Source organism: Xyrauchen texanus, chromosome 48 (assembly GCF_025860055.1).
Source record: "Xyrauchen texanus isolate HMW12.3.18 chromosome 48, RBS_HiC_50CHRs, whole genome shotgun sequence".
NCBI classification, from domain to species: Eukaryota; Metazoa; Chordata; class Actinopteri; order Cypriniformes; family Catostomidae; genus Xyrauchen; species Xyrauchen texanus.
This window is the reverse complement of record NC_068323.1, coordinates 18,529,028-18,547,843: the sequence shown is the minus strand read 5'-3', so window position 1 is coordinate 18,547,843 and position 18,816 is coordinate 18,529,028. Positions and strand designations below refer to the sequence as shown.

The following is an 18,816-nucleotide window of genomic DNA, read 5'->3' as shown; positions in this document are numbered from 1 at the left end:
GAGAGACAAAAACCCACATTTATTCAAAGATTCCATAACATTCACTTAAAATCCCCATTAGCTATGTAGTGAAATGTGATTTGAATTTGAAGTGCTTAATACAGTAGGCTTGCTAACTACATAGAAAGTTATTGTGTACTAAAATATTTACTTAAGTATATAATGATGATTTGAGAGTTTTCACTGCAAAACAATACCACAAAATCCTGGTGGGACTGATAGTTGGTTTAAAATGAAATCCCACAGTGGAGCCAGTGGTCCCATAAAAACCCTGATGGCCAGATTGACAATAGAACAGTCAAACACAGACTGTGAATTTGAGCGGTCTCACCAAATCACACTAACAATCCAGTGTTGCATAAGCAAGTCACCCGCCAAGGGCACCGACAGTTTTTTTTTTTTTTTTTTTTTTGGTAAATTAAGGGAACCAACTGCTGTTCTGCAATAAAACCCAAAATACAGTCAGCTCTTCAGCCCTAGAGGCACTAAGAGTGTAAAAACAGATGCTAACTATTTCAGTTGCATCAGAAATCAAGTGACTAGTCTGCCTCTGTAAGTAGCACCACAGGAATCGCCTCGCTTCTGGGGCCACTAGCTTTGTCTAGCACATCAAGGTTCAGACACAATTATGTAAGTACTGATGTTATCTAAGTGACCCTGAACCCCATCAGCACAGTGAATGGAGCTGTACAGCGTGTGATGGAATTGTCTGAGTCTGGTGGTTCTGGAATGCTGCTGTGTAGCGTTATAGGATTAAAGTCAACATGAATAAAATTTTTAACTATTTGCTATTTGAATGCACATTCCTGGTTCATCTATATATGTTGTTCTAAGGAAAACAATGTTTGCCCTTATCTATTGTATTAAAATGTAAAAAATGTCTTTGACTCTGAAAGGACTTTCTTCTTCTGATAATATTACGAGTCGCTCTAACATTTTCAACCCCTTCCCTCCAGCCACCTGGCTGCTATCTGGTATGGAACGTCCACTTTTCGTAATCCAGTCAATAACCAATGGATAAAATCAATTCCCACACTGGAAGTATGTCCGATTACAGGAGAAAAATTGGTCGCGGTGTTCATTTTTGCTGTATTTTTTTTATTTTATGTTTTAATTTTAGTACATTTTAAATTAAAATGGCATATTATTTAGTATGGCTGGTGGTGGCTGTGGGGATCAAACCAGCAACCTTCTGCTTACCAGAAAATTGCTTGCACATAAAACTTTTAGTTTAGTCCAGCACAGTAACATGAAAGTTTTGAGGACACTTGAGACAAATTTAGATGTGGTTAGTCTGCACATATATAGCGCATTTTTAACCTTAGCTGTATTCAAAGCGCTTTACACTGCATCTCATTCACCCATTCACACACACACATTCACACCCCAATCACAGCAGAGCTGCCATGCAAGGTGCTAGCCTGCCATTGGGAGCAACTTGGGGTTCAGTGTCTTGCCCAAGGACACATTGGCATCTGGAGTCATGTGGGCCGGGAATCGAACCGCCAACCCTGCGATTAGTGGCCGACCCGCTCTACCATTTGAGCCACAGCCAGGTTTGGGATTTACAGTGTATATAGTATGAGATTCACCGGTTCTGTTTGCCGGTGTTAAGCCCAAGCAGGGAAATCCCAGGGAAAGGGAGTAGATAATTGGAATCAATTATTTTTATTTAAAAAAGTGAATATCTGCATAGTAATTCACAGTGCCACCGCTCCCTATAAGCAGACTACGCAGTCTGCGTAGGGAACCAACACCCTAGGAGGGCACCAGAAAGTCCACCGGCTGCCCTTGCTCGTATGTTATGCATTAATCAAGGACCCAAAAGCAGTTGCGGAATACAGATATTCTCTTCACGCTCATATCACACGATTATTTTTTTCTTGTCAATAGAATGCTTGAATTAAAATCTATTGATTTTATCATGTGACTTTTTTTGTCACCTATATATCATTTGAACAAATAAAAACAAATCCTTCAAACTTTTTCATCAGTAATTTCGTCAATGTTTAACACTTGGTTGCTAACTGTAAAAGTTACTTTTTTTTGTTTTGTTTATTGAAGTAACATTGACATTGTTGGTTTCTGTGGTTGGCTCTGACTGTAATGTTGAATGACCTTAGCAGTCTTTAGGCAGATGTGTCGGTACAGACGATAGAGATAGTTATCAAATTATGCGAAGCTTCCTGAGGGTCTAGACAGGGTCAATTTGATGGGGTTTTCCCCTCGACTGAGCTCTTTGATTGTGCTCCATGTAGTTGTTATGGTATGTAAGGGTCAGTGAAATTTCCTTGGACGTTCTGGAGTGAGCGAAAGGAAAAACACATTTATCACGCTTCTACTTGGAAGTTCCTACTTTACGAGTTCAGAAGTCATTGTTATAATAATGTGATCTGATCAAAATGAACATGATGGTCAGTTTGATATTTCTTTCTCTCTTGTTCACTTCTCGAGAAAGACAGAAGCATTTTGGTGCCATTACAACAAAACGAAGAGCTAATGATGAATCGGGTGTGTAACTGAAACATTATACTATAGTGTTCTGCCATAGAGAAGGATGGGAAACAGTGTTTTTGTGCAAGCCTGTTGTCTCAACAACTGGCTTAATGATTAGTGTTTACTGTCAAGCTTTATCAATGTTCTTCATCAATAGTACACAAAATACATACTAACTAAACTGTACCGTTAACATTCACAATAACAACTTCAGTTTGCTTCTTCCATAGTTCTTTAATTGACACACCCCCAACTCAAAGTTAAGGCTTTAAGAAAAAAAAAAAGTGTATCGACTGGTAATTACTACTTTATGGTGGCTCTCAAGGCATATAATATAATGGAATTATTTCCGACAAGACTTGAATGCGCAAACAGCAAAGTTTTGGGGACTTTCTACCATATTTATTTGCAGTAGTGAATGGTCTTCAGTGGGTCTAGCTGGTCGTCCAGCATTTTTGCTTGATTGCTTTCAGCTGTTTGCCAGAATTTATTTTGCAGATGAGTCGCTCAGTATTTTGATGTTTACATGACAATTTCTATTCAGCTGTCTTTTTTCTTTGCCATGTAATAGCTCTGTTTGATGTTCCTCCATTGTAAGCAGATCTGTTGGAGGTCTCGAATAAAACTGGCTTCTATTCATTTGGTGATTTTATATACTTTTTTTTTTTTAAGTTGGTAGTTTTCCTTGTTTTTTGTCTGTCCATGTATTTAAAATGTTTTATCAATGTCACGTGTAAACGGGGTCCAAAACAAACTTTTTGCCACACCTGCCAATGGCCTGAGACTTGAGAAAACGGCCATAAGTCTTTTTTTTAACAGTCATGAAATTTACATTGCATTATTTAATTAAAAAAACAGGCAGTTACTATTACTGCTACTACTAAACATGTTTACTATGTTTTTAACTTCTGTCTTTACTTTCAAGAGAAGACAGGGGTTGACAACACAGGGAAAGACATGGCCTGTGCAATGCAATTTTTGCCTCATTTATCAAGATGTTGGTAAAATAACCTTAAATGTGAACGTAAGTGTTTTCTTTTCCTTTTCGATTTATAAAATGTCCATACGCATGAAGAAATATTCCTAAATGCATCTCACTTTAAAAATCGTAATTCAACTTAAAAACCTGCAAATGCGAGCGAGCACATGGTATGTGCTATGGTAAGATGGAATACAATAAAAGTGCATGTGCAAGTTATTAATTTGTTCATTCATTCATTCAAATGGAATGTTCTTGTGTGGTTGACCAAGGGTTTCTTAAAAAATGAACAATACAAGAAGGGAAAAGTTTAACTTATTCTTCTGAATGTAGGCTTAAAGTTATTAGAACCGTGATACAATAATTGAAGATCTAAACAATTATTGCGCTGAACGCTTGTATCTGATTCGCTCCCATCATTTACAACAGAACAGCTAACCAATCACTGATCTCTTCTTCAGTAGATGACATGTGTACTATAATTTGATTTGCTTACATCAGATAAATTGAAACCGCGAAGGTCTGAGTAACTGACTGTCGTTCTCACAACCACGCAATGTTACAATTCCTAAAGTTACCGGCCAACTGGCGAGTAGCACTGTTTCATATACTTGACAATGCCACATTTGGCACTTGTGTTAGATTTGGACCCTGTGTGTAAATGCTTTTGTCAGACTGAAATACGTTTTTGCAATTTTGGACCAACAGACCTAGATAATGTGATTTTTATCTCTACTTCGTCCAGCATATACACATGTTATTTGGACCACAATTGGCCTTGCCGTTGTGCACATGCTCCACAAAACAGAGGTGACTGGTACGTTTCAGTCAGACTAAAGCGTTTACGTGACATTTTTAAAAGACTAATTGTATTTGTTTCAGTCTAACTGAAATCAGACATTTAAACATAATGAATGCTCTTCAAGTGTGTTGGCGCACTAAGGCTGCCATCGCATCATCCAGGTGGATGCTGCACACTTGGTTGAGGAGACTCACTGTGTAAAGTGCTTTGAGTGTAGTGTCAAAAAAGCGCTATATAAATTTAACGTTCATTCATTAATACATTAATTTATATGTATTTTTTTGTTTCCTTTCAGGTGATTCCACAGTGTGATTGAAACGAGCGGTACAGTCTCGGGCTCCCAGCAGGTAGGACTATAAAAAACGAATTCATACTGCTAGTCCTTCAGCTGAACCCTGAGTCACATAACCTTCGAGCCCTCAAGTTATGGCCTTTGGTTGAATCTGGAGATGTTTTTGATTGAAATGTTTCAGAGATGGATACAAGGTCTTGGGGTGAGGGAGGGGTGCTACAAGTGAATAGGCTATTTTTTTCTTTTACTTTTATCATAAAGGCATTTTGCTTTATAAAAAAAATAAAAAAACATGATTCAGGTTTACATATGCAAATTAGACTATATGTGCAAATAAAAATATGCATCAGATTATTTAATACGCTACTTCCAGCAATTAGTCGTTTTCTTACAATTAGTCGACTATTTAAAACTCTACTTGAAAATCGCAATTTGATTTTCATTTGTGAATTTCCCTGCCATGAGCAACGCTGAATTCTACAGTACATTCCCTATGAATCTCTCACCAAATCTCGCAGTTACAGTTGAGTCCAATGTGAGTCTACTGTACGTTGTGGATAGGTTTCGTCGCTGTTTTGGATAAGAGAAGATATCATGGCATCTGTGCTTTCAAGCAAAGTCAATTATGTCAATACTTGTAATATTTTTATACTTATTTAATTCTTCTCTATTGGTGTTCGGTAGAGTCATGCCTACCAACGGACAACGATCTGCTTTTATGGTTGAAAGAAAATGCAAAGCGGTATTAGAAACGTTCACCACTCGTTTTTGTGTATAATGTGAAATGGTAAAAATGTGGTAGTCCTTATGTAGACTCAAAAGAAAAAATTAATAGCAAAGTTTGTTGAAGTTAGCTTATTTTGAAACCAATGCCTATCCATAACTTCCAGAAAATGTGGTTTGCGGGTAAAATTAAATCATAAATAATGGTTTATAAAATCATAAATAATGGTTTATAAATAATGAAAATAAAAATCATTAAAGCTACATCTCTCTTGCCATCTCCTTAGGAAAATAAGCAATTTTGTCAAGTGGAGTTTGGGCCTTTTCTGAGTAAATGACATGGGTTTAGTCACAACGAACTGGCGAGACATTTTACAGCACTGGATTTGGAAACGCTGACGGATGTAATGACCACAAACCCAAAATTGTCAGTTATAGCCTCCCCTGACAGTCTCCATCTCACTTTCGCTTTTTCCCTTCTTCAACCTCTAGTGATAAATTGAACATAGCTGCAGTTCCTACTACTCCTTCAGCACTGTTACTCAGAGAGAACATTTAAATGCTTACTTCACCCAAACCTTCATCCAAAAAATTTAAATGCTTCAAATCAGAGTAGTTTCCTCGACACTGTTCACAATCAGTATTAAAGATGCTAATCCATTACTCAGATACAGACTCTGCCACTGTGTGATTTGTGACTTTGTGTTTGACATGTTTTGGCCAGACAAGAAGCACAACTAAAGCCCTGTAGATTTATGAGTACATTTGCTAGGCTTGTGGTGTCTTAACATATATAAGTGGACAGTTGACATGAGGTGAAGGCTTGTTTTTTTTGTTTTGGTGTTTGTATTCTCTTCTTGCGAGCAGATAACTTTGATAACATTAAAGTGCTGTTTCAGGATCATTTTGAAAATCTGAGATATTTACACAGAGGATATTTGTTTCTTGATCAGTTATTCTGCTCAGAGCCATGGTGACCTCGTTACAGTGTTATTGCAATTCAGGGGCATCCGAGGACACGACTGAGATTTCTGGGAAACGGAACAGTGTGTAGACACTCACTGTATTTAAAATGGCCCTCACTTGTTCTGCACAAATTATGAAAATAGGTAACATGCCATTTTAGTACACAAGTGATGTCTTGATGACATGCTGATACCAACATTTTTAAATGTTCTCCCAGATATACTAATAGTGTCCACATTAATATATTTTAGTTGCTGCTGATTCCAAATGTGAAGTTCTGTTTCCGTTTTAAAAAAAGTAGTAAAAAAAAAAAACAAGCGATTTTAATGTTTTGGTATATTTTATGTAACATTTACACTATTTCATTTAAAAAAAATTGTTTTTTTCTTATCACAGCTAGTAATTCTTCTCAGGCCTTTAAAGTTAAAGTAGTGTAAGCATACCACTAGCGGGACAAATCAGAATTGCAAATTGCTTGTTTGAGCGGCCTGACCAGAAACGTACTTAACGCAAGTACGTGTATGAAAATGCGAGCGCATTGCGAACGCTTTGCCAATGCATGATCTGGATGATCATGCATCCAGTGTAGTACTGTGGCGGAAAACAAATCTCAGTCCTCAAGGGGGCAATAGAGTTACTTCAAATGTATGTACTATTAAATTAGATGACTGCAACAGGGTTCAATGGAAAGGAGGAGGCGAGAACCTCAAAAGTAATGTTTTAATAAACTCAAACACACAAACGCATACAGGGCAGCTGCCTGTAGCTCTCTCTCCCAAACTGCCACATCTCATTGCTCTTATCCCTCTCCTCAGCTGATTATCCCGATTTGGCGCCGGGCGTGTGTAGTCATGGCCTTTCTGTGACCTGGGAGGGAGACTAGGGGAGGGGAAAACAAAGCAACAAAAAGAGGAGAGGGAAAAGCCAAGAGAGAGAGAGAGAGAGAGAGAGAGAGAGAGAGAGAGAGAGAGAGAGAGAGAGAGAGAGAGAGAGAGAGAGAGAGAGAGAGAGAGAGAGAGAGAGAGAGAGAGAGAGAGAGAGAGAGAGAGAGAGAGAGAGAGAGAGAGAGAGAGAGAGAGAGAGAGAGAGAGAACGTACACTTCACAGGGTCTTGGGGGTCTAAGACTTTTGAAAGCATGTCTTTTTCTCTACAATTTGACCTGCCATCCACACGGAGAATGCATTTTTGTCCAGCGAAAATTTTGAAAACTTTCTCCCAAAAGGGTATATTAAAAAACTGCATATTTGCATTGTAGTGTGGACTGAGAAAATGGATATATTAGAAAATGATGACGTATCAAGATGGTGGCTCATGTTGTAGCACCGTTGTTGTGCCAGCTATCCACATTGATAGCATTGTTAAAGATAAATGTTACTTTGTACAACACTTCACATCACGGCGAAACAAAAGAGTTTCAGACCACACTTGCAAATTCTCTTTTTGATCATGATGCCAGTTTGTGATAATTTCCACACTTTGTCTCAGGAACGTGGTTCAAAATTGGAGTAATAATCTGTTGCTGTGGTCTCAGTCTCGCTTTATTTGCTGTAAATGTGTATTTTTTTTTTTTTTTTTGGCTAAATCCACTTAATGCGACAGTTCTAATCAGGGTTACTGGTAAAGTGGATTTGGGCTCTGTTGTTATTGTAATCCTCTAAATCATAATTTATCATGAGCAATGCGGATTAAGGTCAGAAAAAGCACTTTTGAGAAGATTGCTGCTTTCAGATCATTTGCTCACTGTTTTGTTCGGATTCTAAAGTAGTGACGCAGAGTGCGCAATCGTTTTCAGAGTGCAAATTACTACTACTCTCTCACTCTTTCTTTTTGTCTGGCAGGTTCATTCCTTTTTTATATGTTAATGAGAGATGAATAATGTCTGGACAGCAGTCCAGTGCTTCAGGTTTTGTGTAGATGTGTTAAAGTTGATTGGACAGATATTTAAACAACATACAAATACAAACTGCTGTCTGCTAAAGCCTTCAGCTGAACAGATCAGAGTTGCTGCGCAACGTCCCATCAGCCATACAAGTCGCTCTCTGGCTGGGTTGCAAAAAACATCCCAAACAGCGTTTCTGTTCTTTATCCTTTCAGTTTTCTAGCTTTTCTGCTAGAGCTTTTACAGATTAAACAATAACTTGAAATGGATAATTTTTTTTGATGTGCTAGATGTATTTCTGTGGAGATGTGCAGTTGTGCTAGCCTTATCTCCTTGATGTCTCTACCGAAGATGTAGCATTTGAGGGGGTGTTCACATTTTTTCCAGATGGCTTTTCTCTGGGGCTCAGATACTATCTTGTGAAAACAGCAAACACATGGCGGTTGGATCACTTCCCACTTTTTCTTTCTCTTTCCCCCTTATGAGAGAGTGCCACTCTGTAACCTTCATTTATTTTTGGGTCTTTTTTAAAAGAAAAGTAGGGACAATTCAAATTATTTTATGTGGTAATCAACATTATGCTTCTAATTATCTCAAGTAAACCCTGCATTGTGGTCATGTAATGTAATGTAATAAGAGACTGACTGCATTGAATGACTCACTCCCACCCAATACAGTCTGTCTAGAATGACTTCACTGCTGTAGAATGCCGAAAACACTGTTAACTCAAGACACACTCAATATTGAGGGTGGGATTATTGTGTGTGTGTGAGCGTCCAGTTGTGTGTTTCCCTCACCATCTGCAGCTGAGTTAACCGTGATGGGTCATGGTACTGCAGTGGATCTGGTGCTCTGGTGTATGTGTAGCTGCATGTATGTTTGTGTCTTCATCTATATTTAACAAAGGAATCTTCAAAGGGCCTTTGTAGCAGTAAACTATAGGCCAAGGTTATTGCATACTTACTGGAATTGATTTGCTGAAAAAGAACAATGAATCAAGACTGTTTAGCCTAGGAATGGACATGACTACTCTGACGTGACCATGATGATCCATCATGAAAACACAATAATTGCAGGACTTAACTCTTTTCAAAACAACTATACACAAATGCGTCAAAAAGTGGCCTCTTTTTAACATTTTTAGAAAATTTGTGCCTGATCTCATAAAAATTACATGACTGTGGCAACAGTTTTGCTAAATATTACATTGTTCTTTATACATAACGCTGCGCTTCTGTGGTGAAATGACCACTTTGTGGCACTAAAAGCATGGAGAATAATATTCCAAAAATACGTTTTCATTTTTTATTTATTTTTCCTCCCCTTTTTCTCCCCAATTTGGAATGCCCAATTCCCAGTGCGCTCTTAAGTCCTCGTGGTGGCGTAGTGACGTCAATCCGGATGGTGGTGGAAAAATCTCAGTTGCCTCAGTGTCTGAGACCATCAATCCGCGCATCTTATCACGTGGCTTGTTGAGTGCGTTAACGCGTACGCATCCACGCACAACTCACCACGCGCCCCACCGAGAGGTAACCACATTATAGCGACCACGAGGATGTTACCCCATGTGTCTCTACCCTCCCTAGCAACCGGGCCAACTTGGTTGCGTAGGAGACCTGGATGGAGTCACTCAGCACACCCTGGATTCAAACTCGCGATTCTAGGGGTAGTAGTCAGCGTCAATACTCACTGAGCTACCCAGGCCCCCAAAGATGAGATTTTAAGGTTAATGCTTTTTCAAGTTTTATATCAACAAAACCCACGTCCCTGTCATAAACCTTAACCCTAAATCTTACCAATAATGAAAAACGCAATTGCTGAAGCAACCACATCATTATCTGTGACATTATAAGTGCAACAGGGTTCACAAGATGGGCAAGGAGGTGGTGGGAACTGGCAGAACAGTCAACATAACTTAAATGACATGCAAGCAAACATCTCTCTCTCTATCTCTCTCTCGATCTGGTGCCTCCGGATCGTCTTTATTCCCCTCCCGGCTGAGGACAATGTGTGCATCCTCATGGCCTGGCCACGCCCTCCTCATCACAGTAAGATCTTGTCTAGCACTGTAGATTACCGTTTTGTCTTTCCCTGCTACTATATATTTTTTCCCTCACTTAAAGTTTGGGCAGGGGATGGGACAGCTCAGAATGCCCGCTCCCCTGCCTGCCTACTTGCCATGATAATTTGTGTGTCCTCATCAACAGACACATTGTATTCTACCGAACTAGTGTGCAGTGATGCATTTGGCTTCTCTGCCTTGCGAACCAGGGTGCAAAAGAGAGAGTGACACTATCAAAGGGCTGTTTTATTGGTTGGTCTCTCTTTCGCTCTCTCTCTTCTCTCTCTCTCTCTCTCTCTCTCTCTCTCTCTCTCTCTCTCTCTCTCTCTCTCTCCCCTGACACTCTTGTGATTGTTTGGGGTTGCCAGAGGAGGGTCTAAGCAACCTGCCCGAGACCCTTGATACTTCTCAGAAGCTCTTTGTTAGAAGACTGTGGTAAATTCCACTTGCTGTAATTGATTCATCCTGAAGTGAAGCTTGTCACCTCTTCTGACCCGGCTTGTTATTTAGAGTCAACTAATAGCAGTAAGCCATTCTTAAGTTGATTTCCAAAGTTAAAGTAATACTTTTAATACTAAAGCTGTGTGCGCTATCAAATCAAATTGTAATTTTTGAGTGAAATATTCCTTTTAAACAGTCTTTTGGATACAGGCACCATTATTTTGGCCCATCACGAAACACTGCAATGCTGGTTTCGATTTACAATTCTTGTATTTCTATTCCTTGGAGTATTAAAAAGCAATTGTTTTTCAGTTTTAAAATATGTATTTTGAGCATCTTGCAACAGCCTTTGCAGATCATGGGGAGGCACATTAACCAACACCGATCTTAGTCGCAAAGTGTTTTATTACCAAAAGACTTTCCGTCATTGAGCTTTGGCACAGGAAATCCAAATGACCATCAAGAGGGTCCAGCCTATTTCATCACTCTCCACTTATCGTCCCCGTCCAAAAGTAGCAAACATCAGCCCTACATCTGGCACAGAAACCAGAAAAAGCTTGTAAATGTTACTCTAATTCAAAAACTTGTATTTGTCCTGCCAATAATAGAGGGCTTATAGCCATTTTTAGGGAAATTAAGCACAGGCGACTTTGCAATCATACTGTTCTTTTAATAAGCCAAATGTTTTTAGATGCCTTCGAAACTTCTTTTTTTATTTAGTTTGAATCCTAAACAAAATTTTGTGGTGATGAACAGCCTCTTTCTCTCTGTGCGGCAAGTACAAAAGCAAACAAAAACAAAAAAAAAACATCTGTTTTGGGATAGTTCAGCCAAATATAAGCCTTTTGGTGTTCCATGTGGTATTTTCCAAGCCAACACAGGACCCTGATCAATGACATAATACTTTTAAAGTATGCATTATGGCCTAGATAGGAAAATTATGTATGTGCTTGCTGGTAGGGTGCCAGTCTGACGATTTCTCTCAGTACATATTGAAATGTACAAAATAGTTCATGCATTCTTGTGATTGATTGCTTTTCAAAGAGCAGGCAAAGTTCATTAACAAGCTCAGTCAAAATATATCTGTGCACACCATTTTTTATACAGCAACTAATGGGGCTTTTCCACTGCACGGTACTACTTGATTCTGCATGCTTTTTGGGGGTTTTCGACTGTGGATAGTACCTGGTACTTTTTTACTACCGCCTTGGTCGAGGTTCCAAGTGAGCCGAGCCGATACTAAGTGTGACGTCAAAACCCTGCAGATCACTGATTGGTCAGAGAGAATCGTCACTACCAGAGTCACTGGATTTGTGACACAGGACATCAACCTGCTAGTTTTAAAGCTGTGGTCCATAAACGAGGTGCAGACGATCCTCTTGTCAGTGACGAACCACCGGACATACCAACAGTGTAGGGAAAAGTTAAAAAAAAAACGTAAAAGTGACTACAGAACCATTAAGGAAAAGTGGAAGTTGTTCGACCAAATGGACGCTATCTAGACTGGTGAGCAATGGGAGGGAGAGTGCCCTAGACTCCGCAACGGTTGGAGTCCACGATGGAGGATGGTACGTTTTGTTACGTTAACTCTATACTCTGCTTGAAAGCTTCACTTTATTTAGTTGACCAGCTACTGGAAGCTTGCTTCTAAAACAACCAGGACAATTTAACTGTTACACTTGTGTAAAATCACCATGCAACAACTGCTTTATGCAGCACAATGAGCTAGTAGCTAACAGCCAGTGGTCGTATTATTGTTTATGGTCAGTAATGTTTGTGTCATGTTAAAGATGATGTCACGGCAGTAGAGGCGGCGCAACTATGACGATCAGCCTATAATCCCACCCATATTGAGGCAACACTAAACTGTAGTGTAAAAGCAAGCACAGTTAAGTAAAGCGTGTAGAGTCGAACCGCATTATAACGCACAGCGGAAAAGTGCCATAACATGGGCATTTGGAAGTTGGACAAGATGAAACCCTAAGTCCCATATTGACAGGCAATCTTTAAACAAAGTCATTAAATCAAATGTACGACTCCACATTCTTGGTTCTTTAGTGGGCCATTTTTTATTGATAACATCATTTGTTTAGCAGTTGACATTTGGTTGTTTCACTAAACAAGCAACATGCTGTTTGCTGACTCATATGATATAGCATCTCGCTATACTATTGCCTTGTTGCTATGATTACAATGATTTTGAACGTGGCTCATTCGATCAATTTATTTGTAATGATTCATTTTTACTCAGGAACATTCTCCACTTCAGTAATTAAAATCTTGATGGCTAGTGAGGGTAGATAAATTCACCTCATTAAAACCATACTCAACACGTCTATCTGCTGGGGCTAATGCACTTTGGCTGGTTAACCCCACGAGTGAGAGCTGAGACCAGAAGCACAGCCACTTTTAACTTTACGACTCCAGTGTCACTTGCAATCGCAGAGAAATGATTACGCAGTGAGGTTTAGATGGTCAGCACTAGGCTTGTTTCTTCTGCAACCCTTTTGATAAAATGAATTGTTTCCAGAACAAAAAGTGAGGCCCCAAACTGGTTGTATCATCTTAATGGGTTTTTAGTATTGTCAGACGATTGGCTAAGAGTCAGTTTGTTAACTATAGAGGCACAAAGGCACACAGTGAGTGTGACACAAAATTACCATATGAATAACTTTCCCTATGAAGTCTTCACTTATTATTCTACAGAACAAGTCATTGGTAAAATACATCTATGGCTTGGTTCAGTAGCCCATGCTGGAGTTTCTTTGGCCAGAGTAAGTGTTGTAGAAGTAAACCAAAAATAAAAAATGCTTGCATTTAATAAATTCATCATTAAGAGAAGCTTTCTAAAGCACCCTGTGGACTTTAGTCAGGGTAAGCAACATAATTAATTTGACGTGAATTCTAATGAGGCTGAGAGAAATAGACATGTAATCTGTTCAATGGTGCATGCACACTGGTGTTGATCTTTAAGCTGACGAAACACTGAAAATCTGACTTTCCAAAGAAAATATTCAGTCAGTGGCATCCATCTACCCTGCCTAAGGTCAATAGGAGTCCTAAAGACCATTTTGTTTTCCTCATAACAACAGTGGTTGCCTTTTATTTCCCACAAAGCAAGAGCAATTTCAAAAAGGATAGCCTAATTCTTATCCATATTCCGCAAATCATCCATGTAGAGCACTTTTCTACCCAACCTGTGGTACTTGATGTATTTTTAATTGCAGAGTAAACGTCAAGAGCTCAACTAGGGAGCGCTGACCGAAGGAGACGGTGAAGAAGAAGAGTTATGAGAGGAGAAATAATGACTGTGTTGTGTTTACCACAGACAACCCAAATGAAAGCACTCAGCAGGGCCTCTGTGAGTGAGGGTCTCTTGGGGGATGTTAAAAATCAATATGCAATCAATTATTCATCCAGGCGGGAAAGCCTGTCAGATGCTCCATCCAAAAGCTGACATGAAAAGGCTGGGAGCTGCAAGCCACAGTCTGCTAATGTATAGTTGAGAGTTACGCAAGATTCAAAGTATTCCAGAAATTAAATCTTGAGACTTCCAAGGCATCCATTCTAAGCGGTAGAGGGAACTGAATCTAGAATGTTCAGATTAGTGTTTGCAAAGCTTTAGAATGGCAGTCAATAAGGGCAAGTTTTGGACATTCCTGAAACAAAGTCAACTATTGCCCCTTAGGTGCAGCATCCAAAAAAAATTAAACGCTCTCTAAACTCTATATACCTGATCAGGCATTGGAAAAAGCAACTCCATGACAGAAGCTTAATTAGTGAAACTGGTGGTCATTATCACTTTTACCATTTCTCACAGTTAGGGTAAATGATTTGAACAAACCCCTAATCTTACATTTTAAATTAGTTGCATAACCATTTGCACTACAGACATGAATGATACCTCAAATCATGTGGGTTACTGAAGAGAGGTTGCTACAGTAAGTGTTGCTATTACTTTTCCAAGTGGTCAAATTTATGATTTTGTTTAGTGGACGATGAAACGGATGAGAATAAAAAACCTAGACTTAAACTGACAGTGTTTTGACTGTGGACTCATGAGGGTCTCCGGCCATTTCTAGGCATCAGAATATAATAGAGACATAGAGACCTCATTTGGGTAAGCTCTTTTGACTTGAGGTAATGTACACTGGCCATCTGTGGGGCCCCAGAGGTCCCTGGGGGCCCAGCCATATCTCAACACCAAAATAATAGAAATATGGGGGTGGGCACTTCTAACTTGAGGCAGAGTCCATATGTGGGGCCACAGAGACCCCTGGATGCCCTAGCCACATCTATGCACAAGAATAGGACATGAGAAACCATAGAAAAAAAATATTTATCCAAACCAACACTGCTGTGGCCAGTTTTGAACAACACACATTTTCTTCAGAAAAGTTTATTTCCAAGTTTAATCTATGTTAGTGTGGACATTTATAACTTTGGTACCATGGGTTTATAGTCAAAATTTCCTCAACTCCTTTACCCAAAGGAGTAAGACATTAATTTAATACTTCATGTACACAGAGTGAAAACACTAGAGACCAGAATACTACAACCCAAAAATGAATTGTGGAACATTTTATCATGCAAGGAAAAAGGTGGATATCTGTTCATACTGGCTCTCCATCTCGGTTTCTAGATCTACAAAGAAAACTCTGGTCTCTAATCAGCACTCTTCAACATTGAAGGCCATGCTAGCTTGTAAAACCTTTTGAAAGCTGCTTCAGCTTTGATGCGGTCTGATGATGTGCATTGTTCGAATGAATACCACATCTGAAGAGGGAGTGTGAATACAAGAGCGAAAGAAGAAAAATGGACAAGAGTGGGAGAGGGGACTAAGTTTTTTTTTCTTATCCTTCTAATTTATAATTTCACTACCCCACCCTTCACCTCCCTCCAGTTCCAGAAAAGAGTGCCAGAAGACCAAAAGAGGTAGAAAGAGTGAGAAAGAGAAAGAGCTTTAAACTTGAACAAAAGCCAGCCGGCAGAGCTCATTGCAGCAGTGGCCGCCTTCAATGTGCCGGGAGAATTTTAATCTGAGAAACCCCCTCCCATATGTCTGTCTTTCTCTTTTTCTGGCTTTCTCGATCCATCAGTTTCTCTTAGCTGTGTGAGATAAGTATTGTAGTATCTTTTCCATTTGGAGACTGGAGAGTCCTATGCAGGAACACTGGAAGTCTAGATGAAGATTGTGAGAGGTGTCAGGAGACGAAGACTGAATAAGTCCAGACTCTGAGAACGGAAAGTTCTGGAACTTGAGAAGGCGAATTTTCCTCGAGGGATTTTCCTTCGCCGCTCAGGTTAGTGTGACTATGTCCCCTGTGCTTTTAAGGTGCATTCCTCAGCATACATTTTGGAGCAGAGCTGCAATGCAAAATCTCCTTGCTATGCACCACTGTACTGATAAGTCTGCATTCTTTGCCTGGATGTCTCGGAAATCAAAAATGGTTTCTTTTAAAGACATAAGGCGCCCAATGTCAGTCGGAGTGAGTGTGTTTAAGAGATCCTGTACTCCTGCATTAGAGATGAGTGGAACAAAATTGGTTATGTTTATATATTATTTTAGTTCAAGTTGAATCCTCGGGGTTGTCATCTTGCGGCCGTGTAAATAAATAATTAATTAATGGATAAGGCACCTCCTACCCTGGGCCCAGTTCCAACTCAAAATCAAAGTCAGATGGGCTTGCCTCAGTGAAGAAGTGGTTTCCTGTGTGTAGAAGTGCATGTGTTTGAGAAGTGTTCTTCCACAAATCTTGACAGACAGATCCTTGCTCAGGTCAGTGGTCGAACTGTAGCAATAGCAAAAGAAGCCGCTTTGCCTAAAGGTTGACTCTTTTTGGAAGTGAGTAAGCAAAGGTAATAGAGGAATTGTATGTGCATGGAACTTGTGTTCAAGGAAGAAAGGTGGATTTGATGTAAGCTAGTGTTGATACATGCTGGTCGACTAGTTAGTTGTCCAATAACCGATTAGTGATGTTCACCATTTTATTTAGGTGTTTTCTTTAGCATTTAAGTTTAGCATGCTGACATTGTGCACGGTAAAACCATCTAGGAAATGTTGCGTCTTTAAACGATTCCCCTTTAAAGCACAGCTGCTACAGACATACGCAAGTGTGCGTACACATCATCCATGTACAGCACTTTTCTACCCAGCCTGTGGTTCCTGATGTATTTTTAATTGCAGAGTAAACATCAAGAGCTCAACTAGGGACTGCGTACGCAGATGCGAGTGCTTGGCCAATGCATTGCCGACGTGCGGTCCAGTTGAACATGCTTGGCATGCTCTTGAGTTACTGTGGCAGTAACAAATCTCAGTACTCAAAGGGGCGATAAAGTTACCTTTACCTTGAAAGGTCTGCACCATTAAAGCAGATGTATTATTATACAGGTAAGTTGCTATTATTATATTGAATTAATCTTACTTGCTCAGTAGTATTGTCTTCAAACTGTTGCTCCTCCATGACAGTAGTTGACTTAAAAGAGAAAACTCACTATAGAAGTGGGCAGTTCATGGTAAATGTCTGTTATAGCACCATTTGCAGCAATGTTGAAATTTCAAAACGTACTTTCTTTGAGATCTGAATTGTGGTCTGACACATTTTGGGACACGATAATGCACGTAATCGAGCATGTGTAGCTAGAAAGCATCTTCATGCTTTCACATACTTGCCTACAGTATGTTTTGGCCTTTAGACATACGTCTTTGGCCATTGCGCTGTTTTTAGAGCATCCAGCCGCTAGTTTTGTTGTTTTAAATGGTGTCAAGTTAAAAAGAGTCCAACTTTAAAAAATGCATCTCTAGAGCTCAGTATTCAGTTCCATGTCATTGCTCTCGGTTCGCTGCTTTAAAACGCAAGAATGTGTTTTATGTGAACGCCCCACAAGAAATTGCATTTGGCACATCCCCAATGATGCTGACGCTGAAACACAAGGCTTTAGCATATCATCTTACTTCTCCAAACACTCTCTTGGCTCTTCGCCTGCAGGGCATCATGCAAGGACGCAGTTGAGGATGCCAGTCAACGGGTGTGCTTGCCTTTCATATGTTTCTTGTTTACTGACATGATCTTAAGTGGCTTTAAAAGCAGGTTGCTTGCAGGCCCTTTGGTCCATTATGTTTTGAGTTTCCAGATGAAGGCTTCCCTTTCATAGATGAAATGCTGTGAAAACCGCAGCACTCCACATGATTGCTGCTGCTCTCTTTATAAACCTTGTGTGAGAGAGAGGGAAATGTATTTATTTATTTATTTTTAGTTTACTATAAATATTACAGAATTGCATCATGTTTCCGTGAGCCATCCCTTTAAACAACAGGAAATGTTCTCCCTTTTTCTCCCTCTGTACTTGCAGGTGTGGGTGTAACATACAGATGTATCTATGGCTAATGGTGTTTGTGTTTGACAGATTGAGTAATATTGCGTCAGGCTACATGTTAAACTAAACCAAATGAATTTGGGTTGGGCCTCACACTGGGCTCAGGAACTGGCCGAGACTCGCAGCATTCTTCTTTGGTGATGTAGATGTGATATGCTCACAATAATCAAAGAAAAAACATAGTTTTTTTTCTGCAAAGAGTGAGTTTGCTTATGAACATGCTAAACTTATTGTGTAGTTTTTACTCTAAATCTCCACTTTAACTTTCGCTTTCAGATGTGAAAGTGAAACTAAACTGGCACCATATTTAGAGAAAAAAAGGACTTCAATTTGTATCTGTTTCTCACCCACATCTATTATATCACGTCTGAAGACATGGATTTAAACACTGAAGTCATATGGATTACTTTTATGTTTCCTTTATGTGATTTTTGGAGCTTCAAATGCCTGATCACTATTCACTTGCATTGTATGGACCTACAGAGCTGAGATATTCTTCTAAAAATCTTTGTTTTCTGCTGAAAAAGAAAGTCATACACATCTGGCTACATGAGGGTGAGTAAATGATGAATTTCATTTTTGGGTGAACTATTCCTTTAATAAGCCTCTATGATTTGAGGTATCATTCATGTCCGTAGCACACACTATGTGGGATGAGTTATTCACTGAAGTTTAATGGTTAGGGATTTGAACAACCCCTAATATTAATGGGTATGCTAGTGAAGTTGTCGATGTATCCTGTATTTAAAAAATGATGATGTAACTTAGAGAACGAGGTACAGAGAGGAGGCGGTGGGT

The 18,816-nt window shown here is 39.5% G+C and overlaps 1 protein-coding gene across 7 annotated transcripts in view; it reads left to right on the top strand.

The window, feature by feature from the left end:
• LOC127639541 (gamma-adducin-like) overlaps nt 1–18,816 on the top strand; it is a 130,717-nt gene that overhangs the window by 37,003 nt on the left and 74,898 nt on the right. Inside the window, exon 2 of one of the 7 annotated variants that reach the window (XM_052121598.1) lies at nt 4,573–4,624. The gene's annotated coding sequence lies outside the window, so the exon portion shown is untranslated. Of the gene's footprint in view, nt 1–4,572; nt 4,625–15,662; nt 15,945–16,325; nt 16,501–16,847; nt 17,033–18,259; nt 18,574–18,816 lie in introns of those variants that run through there. The other 6 variants (XM_052121597.1, XM_052121599.1, XM_052121602.1 and 3 more) reach the window with 6 other exon arrangements.